Raw genomic sequence first — 23,398 nt, forward strand, 5'->3', positions numbered from 1 at the left:
TCCCCATTGATCCTATCCCTTGCCCAACCTTTTTTGTCCCTGCCCAGGCCGACATGGAGGGCAGCGGAGTGATCTGTGCTGGGGTGAGACTCGGGAAACTGGGGGCACTGGGGTGGACTGGGATGTACTAGGGGAACTGAGATGGAGTGGGGGGGCACTGTGATGGACTGGGATGGATTAGGGGCACTGGGATGGACTGGGAGATGCTGGGATGAAGTGGGGGGGGCACTGGGGGGCACTGGGGACAATGGGGGGCACTGGGGACACCCCAGTGATCTTGGGGACATCTTCTGCTCTCCCCACAGCAAATTGGTGGCATCGGGGATGGCACGGTGGGTACCAGTATAGACCTGTACGGCCCAGTATGGCCCAGTATATACCAGTGTGTGCCAGAGCATCCCAGTACGGCCCAGTATGGCCCAGTACAGACCAGTATGGCCGAGAGCATCCCAGTATAGAGCAGGATAGCCAAGGGCATCCCAGTATAGCCCAGGACATCCCAGTGCAGCCCCCAAATCCCCAAGCCCCCAATCCCAAATCTCCAAATTACCAAATCCCCAAATCCACAATTCCCAAATCCCAAACCCTCAAATCCCTAAGTCCCCAAACCCCAAAGCCCCCCAAATCCATCAATCCCCCAAATCCCAAATCCGTAATCCCCCAAAACCCCAAATCCCAAATGCCAAATCCCTAAATCACAAATCCCCAAATCTCCCAATCCCAAAATCCCCCAAATCTCCCAAATCCCCAAAACCCCAAATCCCAAATCCAAATTCTCAATACCCAAATCCCAAATCCCCAGTACCCAAATCCCAAATCCCGTGTCCTGGGGTGACATTGTGATGCTTGTATCCCCATTCATCTGTTCTGTGCCTTTAAGACCTGCTCTGAAGAGTGGAAGTTTTGTTTGGGTTTCCCTTATCAGGGACACAGAGATGAGCGGTACTTAGGGCTGTTTTTTCACTTCTGGCTTCAGCTTGCTGCTTTTGCTTGCTCCCTTTTTCTGTTCTTGCTTCCGCTCTGCTTTCACCTCTGCTTATTAGCTAGTTTAGCTAAACAGTCCACATTCCTTCCTGGACTGTTTCTCCTCTCCTGTTTCTGTGACCATCTCGAACCTGCTCCGGACTGGGACCCGGGAAAACTGAAGGTTCGGCTGCAGCAGCTGGCCCAGCGCCGGGGGGACTGAGAACAGAGCAACCACCCCCGAAAGAGACTTTCTGATTTTGTCGTCTTTCTCAGAGCGGTGTCATCGGGTATTGTTCATTTTGTGTGCGGGGGGGGCTAGGCCAGCCAAATAAACAGGTTCTTTCCACCTCTCTCCAAGGAATTTTTTTCCCAAACCAGTTGGGGGGAGGGGCCGTGTGGGTTTTGCTTTCGGGAGGGGCCCTCCTTTTCAGATTCTTTAACAAATTTGCCCTAAACCAGGACACCCCCAAATCCCAAATCCCCCAATCCACAAATCCCCAATCCCAAACCCCCAAACACCCAAATCCCAAACCCCCAAATCCCCTTTGCTCTGCCCCTGCAGTCCAGGATCATGGGAGGCATCGGGGGCTGCATCAAGGTGAGACTGGGCATACTGGGATGGACTGGGGAAACTGGGATGGACTGGGATGGACAGGGATGGGCTGGGGATACTGAGATGGACTGGGGGATACTGGGGGACCTGGGGGATCTGGGGGAACTGGGATGGACTGGGGGAACTGGGGAATACTGGGATGAACTGGGCAGAACTGAGGAGAACTGGGAGATACTGGGATGCACTGGGATGGACTGGGGGAAATTGGGGGGAACTGGGGTGGACTGGGATGGAATGGAGGGAACTGGTGGGGATACTGGGGGTTAGTTGGGCCTCCCCACCCGGCTAGGCTGGTGACCCCGTAGTGACCCTGTGGTGACCCCAGTGTCCTCTGCCCCCTCTCTGCAGAAACCCAAAGGCTTCGGAGGGCAGAGGGCTGAGGTGGGTACCCAGAGCTGTGCTGGGGATGGCACTGGGGGCATCCCAGTATGGACCAGTACAGACCAGTGTGCACCGCAGTGCATCCCAGTGCATTCCATTATGGACCAGTATAGACCAGTGTACATCCCAGTGCACCCCAGTGCATCCCAGTATGGACCAGTATAGACCAGTGTGCATCCCAGTGCATCCCAGTATAGACCAGTGCTGGGCTCAGTGTGTCCTCTGTGCTGGGGATGGCACTGAGGACATTCCAGTGCCCCCCAGAACCCCCCAGTATGCCCCATTTTGCCAAAGTATTCCCCAGCTTGCTCCAGTTTGCCCCAGTACCCCCCAGTATGCCCCCGTACCCCCCAGACCTCCCCAGTCCCCCCCAGTTTGCCCCAGTTTGGGATGGTCCTGGGGGGCTCTGAGGGGGTTTGGATGTCCCTGGGGTCACTGTGGCGTCACTCTGGGGTCACACTGGGGTCACCCTGGGGTCACACTCAGCTCCTGTCCCTCTCAGATCATCAGGATTTGATCATCCCTGGAGAGCCACCCTGGGAGCCTGGGAATGGCCCTGGGACGATCGATAATGGATAATCAATAATCAATGATCGATAATCAATAATCCCTTCAGCAAATCAACTCTGTGTGTTCATGGGTGCTTTTCTCAGATTGATGGGTGTGCGCTCATGCCCCTGTCCCTGTCCCCTGACACTGTGTCTGTCCCATGTCTCTGTGTCTGTCCCCCCTCACCCAGCCCTGGGGGTCTCTGGTTTCTCCCCTACCCTGAGCAGAGCCACTCTGGAGCTCCCAGGGCTCCCTCTGCCTTCCTGGGCAGGGCAGGCTGGGACAGTGTTCACAGTGCCTCCATCATCTTCATCTTCATCATCATCATCACAATCATCATCATCATCACATATCCCAGCACCCGCATTATGGTAACATTCATCACCATCTTCCTCCTCATCCAACACCACTGACCATCATCATGAGACTGCTCACACCATGATCATCATTGTCACCATCTTCTTCATCATCACCTTCATCTTCATCACCCACACCTGTGACAGCCTGAATGAGGGATGTGGGACTCCAGGCAGCTCTCCAAAATGCAGTTTATTGTACAAAAAATGCAGTTTATTGTACCCAAAATGCAGTTTATTAAATACAAAATGCAGTTCATTGTACACAAAATGCAGTTTATTCCATCCAAGGTGTCAGCAGTCCAGGGCCGTGGGTGACAGAGCTGTGCCCACAGCTTTTAGCTCCAGTTGCAGGCAAGCCTGGAGACCCTTTGGTTTTGCATATATTATACACTTTTATTATATATTATTTATTTTATTTATTTTTATTTTATTTTAATATATTTTATATTATTTTAATTTTATATTTATGTATTTTATGTATTTTATTTTATATATTTATTATTTTAATTTATTATTTTATTTATATTTTAGTTATATATTTAATAATATAGTTTTATTATATATTTTCTTATATATTTATTTTATATAAAAATATATAAATATAAAAATATATATTTATATATATTTATATATATATATATACTTTTGTTAGATACTCTTCTTTGCTGAGCATCTTAATACAGGAGAACCAATCTATACCTCAATTGTTGTCTATAGCCTATCATAACCACTACAATTACCATATTCATGTTACTGTTCTCCAATCACTAAAAGTTAGTACATTACAGTTTAGGCTAGAAGTTGTTTTTCAGTTTTCTTGCAGTGGAAAATTCTGAGACCTTTTTTCTACTTGCAGCTTTGCTGCCTTGTTTGCCTGTGCTATCTTCCTGCTTGGTAAAAACTTCTTCTTTTTTGAGGTGGGTTTATCCTTTGCTCTAAGTCATAAAAACCCTTCTAACTAACACACCCTTTGCCTTCTTGGTTATTCAGTAAGAGTGGCTCGGCAATTCTTTTCTTCTATATCAAAACTTGCTTCCATCTCTATTCCTTCATCAGATTCTACATTTAAAAATCCTTCTGCCATGCATACATATCTGTGAGAGTTTCTTGTCAAACTTTCATCCTTCCCAACATTTATCCACAATGGGAGCAGTGCCCACCACAAGAGCATGTCCCCTACAGCAGAACCAGCATTGACCCTCTCATTGTGATCAATACCCACAGCAGGACCCTGTCAGTGTGATCAATATCCACAGCAATGACCCTGTCAGTGTGATCAATATCCACACCGGCACCCTGTCAGTGTGATCAATACTGTCTTGGTTTGCAAAGACAGGAGTCTGCTAAGGAAGGCAGGAGCCTCCCCTGAAATGGAGAATGTAAACCCTCCCCACCCCTCTGAATTGCTTTAAATTTTAAGTTAGGGGCTCTCAGGCAAAAATATGGGAGCAGGAAATAACAGTTCTTTAATAGGGAAGGAAAAAAATAAAAGGATAAAATAAACAATGAGTTCACTAGAACAACACCGACAGAGTTGGAACCCAACGTGACACCCTGTGGGTCAGGGTGTTGGTGGCAGTCCAATTGGAAGTGTGGCTGCAGTCCTGAAGTATCAGGTGTGGTTCTGTTAGAGCAAGGGGGATCTGTAGAGAAGGATGTATTCTTCCTCTGAAGATTCAGTGGGAGAAGAGACAGCTGCTGTTCCTCTGGGGAATCCCATGGAGAAAGCTGTGCTGGTGTCTCAAAAACCTCTGGATTATGTCTGGGTAGCAATGACTGGCTCCTCCCTCTGGGCAGAGCATCTGACAATGGGATGTTACAGTTGTTATCAGTCATACAGTGACATTCAATAGTCTGTTATCAGCAGATAGATGTCCCCTCCTGAGGGAGGTGTGAATGTGGTCACTCAGAGAGATAAAGCAAACTGCCCACCTGACAAAAGATAATCTGCCATACAGATGGTAATAGAAAACATCTTGCATTGCAATCTTCAACATTCTACCAAGGTGTCACCATGGTCTCCTGGGTCCTGTAACAATTCACACTTGATTCCATGAGATTCCACACTGTCACCATGGTCTCCTGGGTCCTGCAACAATTCACACTTGGTTTCATGAGATTCCACACTGTCACCATGGTCTCCTGGGTCCCACGAGGCCCCTCTCTGTGTCAGAGTGGTTCTCCGTGTTCTCCAGTTCTCCGTGGCTTCCTGAGAAGTTGATGTGTTGACAGTTGACCCTTGGTTCCTTGCGATTCCATTGCATCCCAGCGGTGTCCTTGGTTCCATAAAGCCCAGGTTTATCTCAAGGGAGCCTTGGTTTCAGGATATTCCATTGTGGCACAATGGTCTCACCACTCTCTGAGGCTGCACCGTGAAACAGTGGACACCTGGTTCCATGAGATTCTGTGGGGTAACAGTCAATTCTTTTGCTTCTTTTCTGCCAAGGTCAGGATTAAATCACAAGGCAGCATTTCTTGATTGGACTCAGGTATTCATTAGCCCTTGTCTCTAGAACAGTCTCACAAGCTGTGAGTTCTGCAGCACTTGGCTAACAAGGTAAAAATGGAGCCCCATCTCTCTCTCTGCAAGGTCTTTTAAGGATAAACTGTCCAATTAAGAAATGACACCTAAATTATTTTTACTTTTAACCCAATAACCAACCACCAGTGCCTGACAATGGGGACTTTTTATTCAATTACACAAAACCACCCAAACCTGAGGAGGAGACGGAAGAGGGAGGATGAGGAGGAGGAGAAGGAGAAGGAGCAAAGGAAGAGAAGAAGGTGAAGAAGAAGGAAAAGGGGAAGGAAAAGAAGAAGGTGAGGAAGAAGAATAAGGTGAAGAAGAAGGCAAAGAAAAAGGATCAGCCTCCACCCTAAAACCTCTATCTTGCTTTATATATATTACTATATTCTAAAACCTTAAACTCCAAGTTTTCCACCATGTGATATTATACCCTTCTATTCATACTCCACACCCATAATCCCAGTTCTATCGTTCCATACTGGAAGCCTTTTCCACAGCCTCAGATCAAATGCAGTGTTCTCTTGGGGGTCAGTGTCTGTCAGCTGAGAAAGTCCAAAATTATCAACAGCCAGGGTTCCAACAGGTAACAATGTTCTCCTGTGTTCCAGTAGGTTCCATCACAACCGGCTCTGTCACCATGGACACCTGGTTCCATGGGATTCCATGGGGTAACAATGTTCTCCAGAGTTCCATAAGGCTCTGTCACCATGGTCACCTGGTTCGATGAGATTCCATTGCGTAACAATGTTCTCCAATGGCTCTGTCACCATGGACACCTGATACCATGAGATTCAGTTGGGTAACAATGTTCTCCAGTGTTCCATCAGGCTCTGTCACCATGGACACCTGGTTCCATGAGATTCCATTGGGTAACAATGTTCTCCAGCGTTCCATCAGGCCCGGCTCTGTCACCATGGACACTTGGTTCCATGGGCAGTGGCCATGTCCCAGTGGCACCTGTGTTCCAGGGCACCCCTGTCTGACCAGGGACAGTTTGTTCCAGGACATTCCATGGAGTCACAGCAGTCACTTGGTTTCCATGCAGGTGCCTGGGGAGCGGGAGCTCAGCCCAAATATCCTGAGGGTCCCTGGGATGGTGTTTTTTGGGGGGAATCTTTGGATCTTGCAGGGGTCCAAAGCTGAGCCGTGGATGCCCCTTGTGACAGAGTGGAGCATCATGGAGCCAGGAGACTCTGATGGAAGCCAGGAGACCCTGATGGAGCCAGGAGACCTTCATGGAGCCAGGAGACCCTCATGAAAGCCAGGAGACCCTGATGGAGACCAGGATACCCTCATGGAACCAGGAGACCCTCATGGAGCAAGGAGACCCTGACAGAGCCAAGGCTGCAGTGGGACACAGAGGGACCTCATGGAAGCCAGAAGACCCTCACGGAAGCCAGGAGACTCATGGAGCCAGGAGACCCTGATGGAGCCAGGAGATCCTCATGGAAGCCATGAGAACCTCATGGAAGCCAGGAGACCCTGATGGAGCCAGGAGACCCAAGGCTGCAGTGGGACACAGAGGGACCTCATGGGAGCCAGGAAAGTGTTGTGAGGCTGTGGAACAATGGGGCACCGAGGTTTCACTGGGGCTTGACAAAAGCTCCTGGAGACAAGGAAGAGCCGCAAGGCTCTGGAATCAGCATCTGCAGGATGATTTTCTGCTCCCTCCTGGGATGCTGGTGGACAATAAAGCCTGAGGCAGCCTCCCAAGTGTCCGGCTGTGTCACCGGGGGGGCCACATCTGGGGGGACGCCCTGTCAGCCCTGGCCCTGCTGCTCCTCCTGGCCGGGTGTGGAGCTGCTGGGAGCCTGGGCTGGGGGGAATCCTCAGGGCTGTGCAAGGAAAGGTTCCCCACAAGCAGCACTGGAGCGAGATGTGCAGGCAAAGGCAGTGAGACAGCAGAGAAAGCAAGAGAGCAGAGCAAGCGACACAACAAACGCACCAAGAGCAAGAGAGCAAGTTTGAACAGAACTTGCAAAGGGCAAAATCAGCTCAAACCAGGTTAGACTGAAGAAAAAGGAGTACCAGGCATGGGCTGATGATCCAGGTAAAAAGTTCCAACGTGAGGAGGAACTTCTCATCAAAAGAGCACCAGAAGACTGATGAGCACCACAGGAGGAACTCACGCAGGCGCTGAGGACACACAGGGTTGTAAAACTGTGACACAGCTTTATGCAAATGTGAGTATGCTAATGAAGTGTTGTAATCGTGACTTTGAAAATGGAACTGAAGGCTAAAGGAGATCGAGCGGGTGACACTGTGGAATCTCATGGAACCAAGTGTGAACTGTTCCAGGACCCAGGAGACCATGGTGACACCGTGGTGGAATCTCATGGAACCAAGTGCCCATAAGTTTCATGGCTCAGCCTCATGGAGCGCTGGAGACCACTGTGTCCCAATGGGAACACAGGGAACAAAGGCTCCTTAGTGACACAGCAGGGCCTCATGGAATGCAAGAGATCATCCTGATGGAATGGAAACTCATGGATTCAAGGGTCCACTGTTTTACAGCGTGGCCTCATGGAATGCAAGAGACCATTGTGATGGAGTGGAAACTCATGGAACCAAGAGTCCACTCTTTTGCTGTGTGGTCTCATGGAATGCTGGAGACCATTGTGGCACCATGGAAACAAATGGCACAAAGGCTCCACTGTGACCCAGCAGGGCCTCATGGAACCAAGGACACCGCTGTGATACAATGGAATCTCATAAAACCCAGGTCCAGTTGTGACAAAGCTGGGCCTTATGGAACCAAGGACATGGCCGTGATGCAATGGAATCTCATGGAATCAAGGATCAATTGTCAACACATCAGGTTCTCATGAAACCAAGCACAACATTGTGACACAGTGGAATCTCATGGGAGCAAGACTCTGCTTTGATCAAGTGGGGCCTTGTGGGACACAGCTGCCACTGGGACATTGTCAAGCCTAGTAGGAACAAGACACCACTGTGGCAGACCAAGGCCTCATGGGACCTAGGAGAGCACTGCAAGACAATGGAACCTGATGGAACCAAGGGCCCATTGTGATACGGCAGGGTCTCATGGAACCCCTGTGCCACTGGGACATTGCCAAGGCTCGTGCAAGCAAGGTTCCACTGTGACAAAGGCAGGCCTCGTGGCACCCAGGAGACCATTGTGAGACAATGGAATCTCATGGAACCAAGGCCCCATTGTGACAAAGCACGGCCTCATGGAAGCCCAGTGCCACTGGGACATCTCCAGCCTTGGCGGAAGCAAGTGTCCATTGTGACACAGCACAGCCTCAAAGCACAGGAGAGCAGAGGGATGCCATGGAATCTTGGGGAACCAAGTGTCAATTCTAAACACAGTGAGGACTCATGGAACCCAGGAGACCATGGTGATGCTGCCCTTTGTCACAATGGGGCCGTGCTTCTATGAGAATCCATGGGCCCACAGTGTTCTCCTGGGTTCCAAGAGGCCCTGCTGTGTCACAATGGCCCCTTGCTCCCACGAGCCACAGCACGGTCCCCACTGCCCCTGGGTTCTGTGAGGCCAGGCTGCATTCACAACTGACACTTGCTTCCATGAGATTCCATTGTGTCACAGTGGGTCCCATGTTTCCATGAGGTTCTGCTGTGTCACAGTGGACACTGGGTTTCACAAGAGCTGGCAATGTCCCAGTGCCACCTGTGTCCTGTGGGCCCCACTTTGCCAAAGCAGAGCCTTGGCTCCATGAGATTCCAGGCTGTCCCAGTGCTCTGCTGAGTTCCATGAGGCTGTGCTGTGTCACAATGGACACTGAGTTCCACTTGCCCTGGCAATATCCAAGTGGCCCCTGGCTTCCATGAGGCCCTGTTGTGTTTGCAGGTGACACTTGGTTCCCCAAGATGTCATTGTCACGACACTCTCCTGGGTGCCCTGAGGCCTTGCTGTGCAATAATGGAGCCTTGTTCCTACCAGACCTGGCAATGTCCCAGTGGCACCTGTGTCCCATCAGTCCCCATTTGGTCACAGCAGAGCCTTGGCTTAACAACTGACCCTTGTTTCCTTGAGATTCCATTAGTGAAAAACACGCTCACTCTCCTGTGAAAATGTAAAAAGTTTAATAAAGGACAATGGGAGACAAGGCCCATGGAGCAAAGGTTATTACGGCCGGGTGCATCTTGGCACTCAGCCAGGAGCGCCCTGTTACCTTCGGGGATCCCCCTGAAATACCTTTCCCCTTACATCAGCCTGTTGCATATTCATAGACCCTCATGCATATCCATAAACCACTTTACATATTCCAGGAACGATTTTACATGGCCCCTCCTTGGGTCTGTCTTTTCAGAGCATGTGTGTTTCTTGCCTGTGGTTTTGGCTCCTTCTCTTTATCACCTCCAGCTTTTGGGCCTTGGTCCACTCTGCCTTCAGACGGTGAGTGCTGATAGTCGGCAGATCTGTACAAGTGTCCTCATCCTGTGTGCATTGGATGCTATCCCATCCGAGCAGGCAGTTTAACACAAGCAGCTATTCTACTAAGCTTAATTAACAACAGAAATAAAAACTATAGAACAAAGTTACTTTATGAAACAGTCCCAGCCTATATTTGATCCCAGTCCAGTTGATCCCAGTCTGTGTGGTCCTGATCCATATGGTCCCAGTTTGTGCAGCCCCAATCCAAAGGATCCCAGCCCATATTTGATCCCAGGCCATATTTGATCCCAGTCTGTGAGGTCCTGCACACACTCCCAGGGTCTGGAATTCCAGTTCCCAGCCAGGAAAAAATGTTCCTGCCTTTCACTTCCTTCCTATCCCCTCAACAAAATGCAATAAAATTATAAAGAAAGAAATAATAATTGAAATTAAATAAATTATAATAAAAATGAAATATAAAATCTCAAGTCTTTTTTACAATACTCCAACAATGATTCAACCGAAATCAACAACTATTACTATAATATTACCAATGCATATAAATAAACAAATTATATATCAAGAAATACCTTTTGAAAGTTTTAAGTTTTTCAATAACTACTATACTTCAGATAAAAAAATATCTAAAATAACTAACGATTGTAAAAAATACCTAAAACAACTAACAACCAAACACCACTATAATTTCTCAGACATTTTATCAAACAATTAAACTTGAATACCATCCTTAAGTACTCTAAAACAATTAAAATTATTTTAAAAATATTTATTGGGGGTGTGTGGTTTTATTTGGGTATTGGTTTTTGAATTGTTAGTGGCTAGATGATTTTAAAAATGGGACTTTTATAGGAATTTAATCAGCTGAGAAGGCAGCGCTCTGCAAACAGAACTGACTGAAAATGAACAGGACAGAATCAGTAACTCTGAAAGTTTTATTTGCTATCAAATACATCCCACCCAGCCAGCCTCACACAATCCCCATCCCATTGCTCCAAATTGGGATCCCACTTCTACCAATCGCCTCCCAACCCCAACTCACCCTGCTGGCTGCGGCAAAGAGTGAGTTTGGCCTGGGACTGAGTTTTTTTGAGGAGAAAACAAGCAATTTGAGGTAGGATTGAGCATTTCTGGGTTAAAATTCAGTTATTTTCAGTGGGATCTCAGTGGTTATGAAGTGATAGATCGATCCCTCTTGGCTTCTAGAGTGGAAAAACATGGAAAAGAGAAAAAAATTAATGCCAAACCAAAAGGAGAAGCAGCCAGGTGTGTTGCCAACATGGATCACAGGGAATGTGAATGACCAGGGCTGTGCCCAAAGTGCCTCCTCCAGTGGGGGATGGAGCTGGACCAGCGCACAAAGCTCTTCCCGCACTTGGGGCACTCGCAGGGCTTCCCTTACTGGTGCCTCCGTTGGTGTTTGTTCAAGTGAGAGCTGTGTGAGAAGCTCTTCCCACACAGGGGACACTCATAGGGCCTCTCCCTGGTGTGGATGCGCCGGTGGCTGACGAGGTGGGAGTTGCTCTTGAATCCCTTCCCGCAGTCAAAGCAGTGGAAGGGCCTCTCCTCTGTGTGAATCTGATAGTGCCGGAGGAGATGGGAGTTGGTCAGAAACCTCTTCCTGCATTGATCACACTCGTAGGGCCTCATCCCTGTGTGGATCTTTTGGTGGTGAATCAGGTTGGAATGCTGCCTGAAGCTCTTCCCACACTCCCCACACTCGTGGGACCTCTCCCCAGTGTGGACTCAAGATATCACGAGATGTCACAAAGATAACGTGATGTCACGCTCAGGTGAAACACCTCCCCTTTTGCCATTACCCTACCGCTACCCCCGTTATAAATTACCCCGGATAGCCATTAATAAACACCATTTCACCATCCACCACATTGGTGTCTGCGTGTGCTTTGCTCCATGTGGCAGGGGTGCTGCCACCAAGCCGTGCTCGACCCGGGACACCACGCTCCTAGCCCTTGTAGCGGTGGCAACAGGATGCATCAGTGCGTGACAGGACTGGAGTTGTGCCTGAATGCCTTCCTGCAGTCAGGGCAGCGGGAGGGCCTCTCCTCTGTGTGTGTGCTCTGGTGCACGAGGAGATCAGAGCTGGTCTGGAACCTCTTCCAGCATTTATCACACTTGTAGGGCTGTTCTCCAGTGTGGGTCCTCTGGTGTCTGATTAGGTGGCAGCTCCACCTGAAGCTCTTCCCACACTCCACGCATGTGTGGGGCTTCTCCCCATCATGGAGCACCAGCTCCGAGCTCTGGCTCCATCTCCGGCCACCTTCCCGGCCCAGCCTGGCTCTTTCCCCCCCAGATCCCCGCCAGCTGCGTTTGCAGCCCCTCCTCGTGCGGCATCTCCGCGGCTTTTCCTCCCCGTTGGCTTCCTGAGCCGTGGAGCCACTCAGAACGGCCTCTGCCACCAGGTTCTGCCGCGGGCATTTGTCCTTCCTGCTCTCCATGCTCAGCTCCTGCTCTGGGGGAGGAAGGACAAGGACAGGATGGGATTTGCCTCCAAGCCACAGGCAAGGGCAAGGAGATCCCCCCAGGGCTGTGCTGCAGCCGGGGCCGTGCTGGGCTGGGAGATGGAGCAGCACAGAGGGGAAAGGGAAATTTTAACCCTTTTCTTACATGATTGGGACCTTGCAAAAATGCTGATCCTCCTCGGAGCTGAATAAGAAGAGAGATAAGGAATGAGATAACAAGGACCAGGCCTGAGGGAAGTGGAGAAGTCTGGCTGAGTGGGGGGAGAGATGGAGTGGCCTTTTGGCTGGACTTTTCTTGTGTAGCCATAGACTGAACCATTTTTATTCCTGTGACACAGAGACTGCATTTAGGGGGAGGCAGTGCCTCAGAACTGGGAGGGTTCAGTGTGGGTACCCCTTGGCCCCAGGGATGAAAAAATGGGGGGGACAGATGTCCCGAAGGAGAGACTGTGCCTTTTTTGGAATGAGACAAGGCATCCTTAAAAGACAATCCTAGAAGCAGCTCTGGTCCGTGCACAGTGGTGAGAGCACTGGGCATGAAAGGAAAGATGTCACAATGGCAAAGGACTTTCCAGGCAGTGCTGAGTGACATGGAAGCACACGAGGTTTCAGCGTGTTTCCAGGGGAAGCCTATGGTGCAAGAAGGACTCTTCATGAACTGAAGACTGAGTATTCTAAAGGGTGGTGCTGGACTGAGAGTTGGTGATTTGGGGGAATGTATTACATTGGGAAATTTTGGTGGGGAGGAGGAGGAAAGTGCTTTTTGTAAGGTTTTCAGGTTTTTCCCTTATAGTTTTTTCCCTTCTTTTCGTGTAGTTTAGTTAATAAAGTTTTCTTTATTTCTAAGTTGGAGCCTGCTTTGCTTATTCCTGGTCACATCTCACAGCAGACACCAGGGAGAGGGTATTCTCATGGGGGCACTGGCTCTATGCCAGGCCTAAACCATGACAAAGCCTTAAAACACAATGCACAGAGCTGCACTATTAAGCTTGGAACTTCCTAATATCTTCCTAGATATACTTTTCTACAGGTTAGAGAGTTATTCTAAATAGGTGTAAATGAACAGAACATTGTTCTATTTCTCCTTCATTTCTACTTCTTATATAATTTTTCTGCTGTCCAATCTTATGGCTGCTGCAAAGCTCTAATCACAGTTCTACTGTCACTGAGGTTTGCCTTTTGCAGCTTTCCCAAAACCCTCTGATTTTAAGGATTCCAGAGACACTGACTTCCTCCTCACCTGCCTCAGTGCCCTAGGGCATCTTCCTCTTCCTCGCAGCCTCCCAGGGCTTGGCAATGGGAAATCCTGGTTTGGGGAAAACAACAGATGAGCATGTTGAGTTTGAAGGTCCCACTGCCCGAGTCCATCTCTACAAGTCACCGGACACCTGGGCTCCAGAAAACCCTCCCAAACACCAAGATTCAGCCCTGAAAAAGCCTCCCAAGAGTTCCCCTCTCCTTTGGTGTTCGGGGTTTCCCCCCTGTCCCAGCTGCTGGGGTCACACCCCTTCTCCTCGGTGCCCGCCCTGCCCAGGCTGCTGGCAGTCCCAGCAATGCCAAAAGCTCCCCCTCTTGGCTCTCCCCATTTCGGGATGCCGGGGCTCTTTGGGCTCCCGGGCTCCCTTCTCCCCTCATTCTCTGCTCGGGGCTGCAGCGGCTCCAAGGAGTGCCCCCTGCCCCTCTCCAGGCTCTTGAGGCTCCCGCCAATCGCGGCGCTCCCCCCTCTCTGGGCCCCCCACTTTGGGCTCCTGGGGGACACAGGGCTCTGCTCCTCCAGGCTGCCTCTGCCAGCAGCCACCACCGGCACCCCCCGATGTCCCCCCGAGGCGCCTTTTCTGCTCAGCCTTGGACTGCTTCATTCTCCAAACATCCCCCCAAAAACCCAACTGGGAGTGACTGAGAACATGCTGGGGTGAACTGGGCTACACTGGGAGATACTGGGAGGGACTGGAACAAAAGTGAGTGTGAAAGAGAGCAACTGGAACCATGTGGAGCACAACTGGTTCATACTGGCAGGGACTGGGAGCACACTGGGCTCATCTTTGGATCTTACTGGGAGGGACTGGACTAATTCTGGGAGTGTCTGAGAGCGACTGGGAACACACCCTGCACATCATCCCCCATACTGGGCCTGACTGGGAGCAACTGGGAGCATGCTGGGAGCAAATGGCATCATACTGGGACTGACTGGGCTGATCTAGGAAGCAACTGGAACCATGCTGGAAGCATCTGGGACCATACTGGGAGGGCTGGCATGTGACTGAGATAAAACTGGAGCCTACTGGGATCATATTGAGGCTGAAAGGGAGTGACTGGGATCACAATTTAGGCTACTAGGAGCAACTGGGAGTATGCATGGAGCAAATGGCATCATACTGGGACTGACTGGATTGATCTAGAAAGCAACTGGAACCATCCTGGAGGCAGCTGGGACCATACTGGGAGAAATTGGAAGCAACTGGGACCACACTGGGAGGGCTGGCATGTGACTGGGATCAAACTGGAGCTTACTGGGATCATAATGGAGTCAAAGTGAGTGACTGAGATCACACTTTGGGCTACTGGGAGCAACTGAGAGAAGCTGGGATGATGCTGCAAGCAAACTGGAGGAACTGGGAAGGACGTGATGCATGCTGAAGACAACTGGGATATACTGGGCATGACTGGGGGATCATACTGGGAGAACTGACACCTTACTGGGGCCACTGGCAGTGCCTGGAAATAACTACAGACATGCTGGGGGCAACTGGGATATACTGGGAGTGTCTGGAACCATACTGGTGTGACTGGAATTACACTGGGAACAGCTGGGACCATGCTGGGGAGAACTGGGACCACATGGGGGGCAAATGGGAGTGAGTGGGGCCATGCTGGGAGGGACTGGGATCATATGGGGAGTGACTGGGATTATAGCAGAGGCAACTGGTTTCAACTGGGACCATACTGGGAGTGTTTGTAACGATAGGAGAGTGATGGAAGCACACTGGGAACAGCTGGGCCAATGCTGGGAGCAACTGGGATCACACTGGGGGCACTGGCATCAGACTGGGAGTGACTGGGAGCAACTGGTATTAGACTGCAGGTGACTGGAATCATACTGGAGTGGCAACACTCATATTGGGATTATACTGGGCATGAATGGAACCTGACTGGGGGTTACTGGGAGCTACTGGGCCCATGTTGGGAGGAAAATGGGGATATATTGGGAGAAACTGGGATCAGCTGGAAGGGTCTGGAACCATGCTGAGAAGATTGAGACTATAACTGGGGCAGCTGGGAGTTACTGGGAAAGACTGGGATCATTCTGAGGTAACTAGAACCTTACTGGGGTAACTGGGATGTACTGGGAATGCCTGTAACCATACTGGGGGGAACTGGAACCACACTGGGAACAGCTGGGGTCTTGCTGGGGGCAAATCGGACCACGCTTGGGGTAACTGGGCATGACTGAGACCCTGTTGGGAGGGACTGGCACAAATCTCAGGTTAACTGGGGTCGTAATGGGAGGGACTGGGAAAAACTGGAACTCTGTTGGGGGAAAATGGGATCAAACTTGAATCACAGTGAGAGCAGCAGAGTCCATGCTGGATTAGACTGGGATCACACTGACAGTGACTGGAATCATGCTGGGATTGACTGGGAGTGGCTGTGAGCAACTGGAATTGTGCTGAAAGCAACTGGTAGAAAGTGGGAGTGTCTGGGAGCATGTGGGGGGTAACTGGGACATACTGGGAGAGACAGAGAGTCACTGGGATCACACTGGAGGCTCCTGGGGTCATGCTGGCATTGACAGGGGGCAACTGGGATCACACTGGGGGCACTGGTATCAGACTGGCAGTGACTGGGATCATACTGGGAGTGGCTACAATCACACTGGGATTAGAGAGGGTGTGATTGGCCCCTGACTGGGGGTTACTGGGAGCTACCAGGCCCATGCTGGGAGCCAACTGGGTCTCCCAGCAGTCTGGGGAGGGCGGGCAACGAGTGGACAGGGGACCCCCAGTCCAAGTGTGACCCCCAGCAGGTGGGACAGGGGGGAACCTCCCCCGGCACCTGCGGGATGGGGGGCGATGCTCCCGGGGTCCGGAGTTCAGGCAGCGCCGGAGCCGCCCGATTCCAGCCGCGCTCTGCTCTTGCCGCTTCCTGCTGCCGCTCCGCCTCTTCCTCCCTCCCTCCTCCTCCTCCCCCGGTCCCGGAGCCCTCGCAGCCGGCGGGAGGAGCGGGGATGCAGCCGGGCCAGGTCGGAACGGAGCGAGGGGTGGGGGGGATGGCAGCAGTGGGAGTGACTGGGCTGTACTGGGATCATCCTGGGAGCAGCTCCCGGGTGACTGAGTTCTACTGGGACTGTACTGGGATCACACTGGGAGTGAGGAGGAGCAGCGCGATGGCTCCAGCGCTGGGGCTGGGGGCGCTCCTGGGGCCCCGGGGGGCGGCGAGAGGTGAGGGGGACCCCCGGCACCGGGACTGTGTGATCGCCCATCCCGGAGCACCGGGGGGCCCCTGAACCCCCATTCCTGGGCACCGGGATCCCCCCGCACCCCCATTCCCGGGCAGGGGATCCCCCCGCACGCCCATTCCCGGGCAGGGGATCCACCCCGCACCCCCTTCCCGGCCATCCCGCCTCTCCCAGCCCCCAGAGCCCCCTTTTCCTTCCCCCAGAGACCCCCTGGACCCCAATTCCTGCCTTTCCCAGTCCCCAGCCCCACATCTCCTCCACACCGAGGACACCCGAGACCCCTATTCCCAGCCATCCCGGGTTTTCCCACCTTTTGCTGGGAGTGGGGAATACTGGGGACCCTTGGAGCTCCCTTTCCTGCATGCAGGAACCCCCTTAGCCCAGCCCGTCCCCCCTCTGCCCACCGCAGCCTCCCCTTTTCTCAGTCCTGGAACCCCCAAACCCCATTCCCTGCTCCCCCAGCTCTCCCTTTGGTTCCCCCTTTGGTTCCCCCGTGCCCCCCAGCCCCCAAATCTCGGTGTCCCCCAGTTCTCCTGTCCCTGCGTTCCCTGCCTGTGGCGCTGTCGGAGCCCGGCCCGGGGTTCCCCCGGTTGGTGTCCGTGGGGTCCCTGGCTGGGATCCCCTTCCAGCGGGATCTCGGCACAGCCAGAGCCGGCACCACGAGCGGCACTGGCACGGGGCCACTGGGGAGCTGCCGCTGCTGCAGCTGCATCCTGCCATTCCCAGTTGCTCCCAGTTCCTCCCAGTGGCTGCACAGTCAGCTCCCAGCAGGCACCTGGCAGCTCCCAGCACCCCCCATACAGGGACCAATCACACCCCCTACAATCCCAGTCCGATTGTAGCTACTCCCAGTATGATCCCAGTCAGTCCCAGTACGATCCAAGTCAGTCCCAGTATGATCCTACTCACTCCCAGTATCATCCCAGGCACTTGCGGTCTAACTCCAGTCACTCCCAGTCTGATGCCAGTGGCCCCCAGTGTGATCCCAGTTACTCTCTGTCAATGCCAGCATAACCCCAGGAGCCTCCAGTATGATCCTTGTAACTCCCAGTCTCTCCCAGTATATCCCAGTCACCACCAGCATACTCCCAGTCACTCCAACTTCCCCCCAGTTACTTTTAGCATGATTCCAGTTGCTCACAACCACTCCCAGTCAATCCCAGTATGATTCCAGTCACCTTCAGTGTGATCCCAGTCTCACCCAGTATGGACTCAACTGCTTCCACTCTCATCCCAGTATGACCTCTGTTACCTCCCGTGTAGTTCCAGTTGTTCCCAGTTCTTCCCGGTATGATCCCAGCTCTCCCCACGATAGTCCCAGTCCCTCTCAGTATAATCCCACTCATTCCCAGTTGCCCCCAGCATGGTCCCAGCTGTTCCCTGTGTGCTTCCAGTTGCCCCAGTAAGGTCACAGAAACTCACAGTGTATCCCAGTTGGCCTAGTGTGGAAGGGGCTAGCAGCGGGCCTGTTAGCTAAAGGAGCGAGATGTAAGAAGAAGAAGAAGCTGATAAGGAGCTTTCTCCAAGGTCGTAACCAAGGAGATCGAGAGAAGGAAGATAAGAACATTCTGCAGCTGGATGAAGCATTTTTAGAAAGTTAGGTGGAGTCAGAGTAACTTTTCACCAATGGCATGGTGTTGAATTATTGTGGCCAATAGCTAAGGTAGAAGAAGGGTAAACAACTGGAAAGTGTATAAAAGATCAGCCATTTTCATTAATAAACTGTTGCCAAGTGTTACCAACTGAGACTGCTTGTGGTCTCTGCTGCGACATTTTGGTGACCGCCGACGTGATAAGAACATAGTCGGTGGGGGCCCATACGGGGTCCTAGCAATTGGCAACTGTGACCCACTGAGACGTAGTGGGGGAGGCAGTGTTGGTGCAGCTGAGAGTGGCGGGTGGAAGCCACAGGGAGGTCCGGACCTGATTCCCTCCAATCAAGACACCTGGAAGCAGGTGAGCCACCAACTAGTAATAATGGGACAAAATTTATCTAAAGAGGAAGAAAGTGTGCTGTCTACATGGAAAGTCTTGTTAAGAAATAAGGGAATTAATACGTCAGACTATGCGCTTCGTAATATATTGCTGTGGGCTAAATCACAGAATTTTGGCACTGATCCTGACACAGCATTTAGTGTTAAGGCATGGAAGAAAGTTGGGGACAGACTTTGGCAAGTTATTCGAGCGGGAGATCAAACAGCTGTTGATTTAGCAGTAACCTGGAACTTGCTCTTTGAGGTTTTAAAGGAATGAAAAATAGAGAGAGAAACAGAGCAAGATGCGGACGAAGAGTCAGGGCTGATAACGGAACTTGACGGGGGGGCTGAGGCAGAGGGGGCCTCTGAGGTAGAAAGGGGCTCTTATAGGGAACTTGGTGAAGAAAGTTCGGATGCCATGGGAGTTACCTGGCACGCTGCCAGAGCTTCTGGGCAAGCTGCCAAAACTTCTGGGCAACCTGCCCTAGCCTCCTCTTATCAGACCCCTAAGCCTCCTTATCTCACACCTGCGCAGCAGCTCGAAATGGTGCCTGTATATACTACACTGCTACGCCAGTTAGCTGAAATGTCTCTAGCAGAGAGAAAAACCCAGCCATCTGCCCCCCCCGCGTCCCTCCTCTCTGGTCCAGTCGTCCGCCCCCTCGCTCCCCTCTGAGATGCTTGAACAACCTGCAAGGCTGTATCCTCCTTTACCTGACAGTGACAGCAACAGTGAGTCAAGTGATGAGTCGCCCGCAGTAACACCTGTGTTGGGGCAAGGAGCTCTGGTCCCTTCATCTCCTAAGAGCTGTAGCCTTACTGCCCCATGGACTTTGCCTCCATGCCAAGTCACTGTGCTTCCTCAACACCCTCAGCAGATTTGGGAATTTGTTAGGAGGAAAGCAGTTGAAGAAAAGAATTGGGACATCATAGAAAGGTTGGGTGCTCCAAGAGTACCTCAGGAGAACAGTGCCATTGCAAATGTTGCTTGTGATAACCCTATGGCTTTTCCAGTTTTCAAAGCATCTCCTGGAACAGGACAGAACGACAGTCATCATGTCTTCGCCTGGAGGGTTGTGCAAGACCTCCAATCAAAAGTAGTTCAATATGGTATTAATTCCTCAGAGGTAATGCAATTAATACGTGTGATTAATGCAGATTTGCTTGCACCTTATGACATCACTCATCTTGCTACAATTCTATTCCAGCCATACAATATGGTGTATTTCAAGAAACTTGGAGGCGAGTGGCTGAGCGCACAGCTTTAACAAATATGCAGTTGCCTCAACACGACCCTCGTCATGCAGTGGGTGTTGATGCCCTACTGGGCTCTGGGCCTTTTGCTAATCCAGATTTACAGGCAAGGTGGGATCCTTCGATTTTGGCACAAGCTCAGCAAATTGGCATGAGTGCTTTAACTAAAACAATGGAAATGGCAGCTCCAAAACAGAAATATGTTACTATACAACAAGGGATGAGAGAACCATTTTTGCAGTTTGTAGAAAAACTTGCTGCCGCTATTGAGAAACAGGTAGATGATGAAACTTTGCAAGAGAAATTGTGTGTACAATTGGCTAAAGAAAATGCAAACCCAGACTGCAGAAAGATTATTGACACTTTGCCTGGGGAAGCCACCTTGTCTGAAATGGATACTGCTTGCTCGAAAGTTGGTTCAGTTGAGCATAAAATGGCAGCTCTTGCTGCAGTTTTAAGACCTTCAGCAAAGTGTTATAATTGTGGACAACAAGGGCACGTAAAGTCACAGTGTACTGTCCAGAAAACAGCATTTAGGCCAAGTGCAAGCAGCGATGTTGTATGCAACCGTTGTGCTAAATCTGGGCACTATGCTAAGCAATGCAGGAGTAAATATCATGCAAATGGTCAGCTATTGCCGGGAAACCCAAAGAGGAGCGCGAAGGGGCATGTGGGAAAACAAATACCCCAACAACCACAGCAGCAAATGCGGGCCTTCCCAGCCCTGCAAAGCTACCCATTTGCTAACAATTCTCAGGGACAACAATCGGGTCCGCAGGGATTGATATACCCACTGCTGACACAGTAACCATTTTAACAAAAGAGATATGTAAAGTGCCTCTTGATGACTATGGTCCGATAGGACGGAGATTGAGTGCGTTTTTGATAGGGAGATCAAGTACTACACTTAGAGGTATTCATGTGCATCTAGGGCTTATTGATGCTGATTATTTAGGGCAGATTCATGCTATGGTATCCATTGATGACCCTCCTGTCACTATTCAGAAAGGAACTTGCATTGCTCAGCTTGTATCTTTTGTGAGTTCTGTTCCAAATACAGTGGACTGAAGTCACGGCACAGGAAGCTTTGGATCGACAGGAGTACCTCAAGTGTTTTGGACTGAGAAAGTAACAGAGAGCCGTCCAGAAAAGACATGCACTCTCACCGCCAGCGGATGTCATCCAGGAACTATATCAGTAACAGGTTTGATTGACACTGGAGCAGATGTCACAATACTCTCGCGACTTTGCTGGCCTCAATCATGGCCTCTCACTCGTGCAAGTTTTGGACTCCTGGGGTTGGATGGTGCTACAACAGGTGGCCTGTCAGCCATTCTAATTAATGTGAAACATCCTGATGGCCAACAAGCTAACATCAGACCCTATGTTGCCGATGTTCCTCAAAGTTTGTGGGGAAAATGGAGACTTTTACATGATTTACAGCAGATAAATGCTGTAATGGCAACAATTGGAGCTTTGCAACCAGGCCTTCCTACACCCACGATGATTCCACAGGAATGGCAAATAGTTGTCATTGATCTAAAAGACTGTTTCTTCACTATTCCATTGGCTGAACAGGACAAAGAAAAATTCACTTTTACAGTGCTTTCTATAAATCATGCTGAACCTGATAAAAGATATCAATGTAAGGTACTCCCACAAGGCATGAAAAATTCGCCAACTATTTGTGAATGGTTTGTGGCACAGGCCTTGTCAAAAGTGCGGGAGCAATTTAAAAACTGCTACTACTATCATTACGTGGATGATATCTTGTTGGCATCTGACAACAAACAACAGTTGTCAGCTCTTAAACAATGTGCTGTGACAAATTTGAAAGCCTTTGGTCTCATCATTGCTCCAGAGAAAGTGCAGGAACACATGCCTTGGAAATACCTAGGTATATTTGTGACCAACACTCAAGTTATGCCTCAACCTGTAAAGTTAGACATTGATGTTAAAACTGTTACTGATGTACAGAAATTTGTTGGTTTAATAGGTTGAATTCAATCATATTTAGGCATAACTAATCATCAGATGCAACCATTGTTTGATTTGCTTTCAGGCATCACTTCCTGCACTGATGAGAGGCAATTGACCTCAGCGGCAAAAAAGACCCTAGAAGAAGTTGAATTAGCCCTAGCACACAAATTTGTTAACAGGATAGATCCCTCTGTTGGTGTTCAATTGTTTATTTTGAAAGACCATGAAATACCATGTGGAATACTGTGTCAATGGAATGATAATTGGGAAGATCAATTGCATATTCTGGAATGGATATTTTTATCTTTCAGATCTCGGAAAACAGCTCCAGGACTTTATGAGCTTTTTGCAGATATTATCATCAAGGGCTGCAGGCGTTGTCATGAGATTTTGGGACAGGACCCTGTGACCATTGTGATACCTGTACAACAGTGGTATTTTGAATGGTGCTTTCAAAATAATCATGAATTGCAATCTGCCTTATCTTGTTTTACAGGCCAAATCTCGTATCATTTGCCTTCTCATCCTGTTCTAACACTGACTAAAGAGATTCCTTTTGAAGGCAAGCAAATTTGTTCTCCTGTTCCAGTGGAAGGTATAACGGTTTTTACAGATGGGTCCGGGAAAACCGGAAAAGCAGCTGTGGCTTGGAGAAAAGATGATCACTGGGAATATCAGACAGTGATTCAGCAGGGATCTCCTCAACTGGTTGAACTTTCTGCTGTTCTTTTGGCTTTTACCTTGTTTCCTGGTTCTGTAAACATAGTTACTGATTCAGTTTATGTTGCCAATTTGGTTAAGCATTTAGATCAAGCAGTGTTCTAAAATATTAAAGAGAAACCACTGTTTACCATATTAGTGAAGTTGTGGACAGTTATTGGTGCTTGAAAACATTCTTACTTTATCATGCACATTCGCAGTCATTACCAGGTTTTTTTCCTGAAGGCAATGCCTATGTAGACTATGAGATTTACAGATCTCTTTAATCAATTGTCGTCCAAAAGAACTCCAATTAGCAGTTGGGGGTGCTCCTCCCTGAGCTGCAGGCTGAAACAGGAGCTAGTGACAACATGGGATTATGCATTGGGTCTGCCGTTCCCTGCTCTGTATCCCTTGAATCAGAAGCATTGGGATCACAGCTACAGGTGTGGGGACAGGCAGTGGGTGTGTCCCCACCATGGGAACCTGGGGAGGGGGCGGGGACAGGGAGCTGGCAAGGGGTGGGGACACTGTGGGAACAGGGGGCGGGGTCAAGGGGCTGGCAGGGGGCGGGGACACCGTGGGAACAGGGGGCGGGGTCAAGGGGCTGGCAGGGGGCGGGGACGCCTGGTGACATCAAGTCAGCAGACGGCCCCTGGGAGGAGTAGAGAGGCGGAGCCGAGGGTACTGTAGGAAAGGGGCAGGCAGGGGGGAAGGTGTCACGAGGAAGAGGAGGAGAGGGGGATGGGGTTGGAATTTTGGAATGCTTAAGAG

The 23,398-nt window shown here is 50.4% G+C and overlaps 1 pseudogene; it reads right to left on the reverse strand.

Moving 5' to 3' along the window:
• Positions 1-10,777: 10,777 nt before the first annotated feature.
• On the reverse strand, positions 10,778-17,427 carry LOC141726307 (uncharacterized; annotated as a pseudogene).
• Positions 17,428-23,398: the final 5,971 nt, after the last annotated feature.

Source organism: Zonotrichia albicollis, chromosome 34 (assembly GCF_047830755.1).
Source record: "Zonotrichia albicollis isolate bZonAlb1 chromosome 34, bZonAlb1.hap1, whole genome shotgun sequence".
Classification (NCBI taxonomy): Eukaryota; Metazoa; Chordata; class Aves; order Passeriformes; family Passerellidae; genus Zonotrichia; species Zonotrichia albicollis.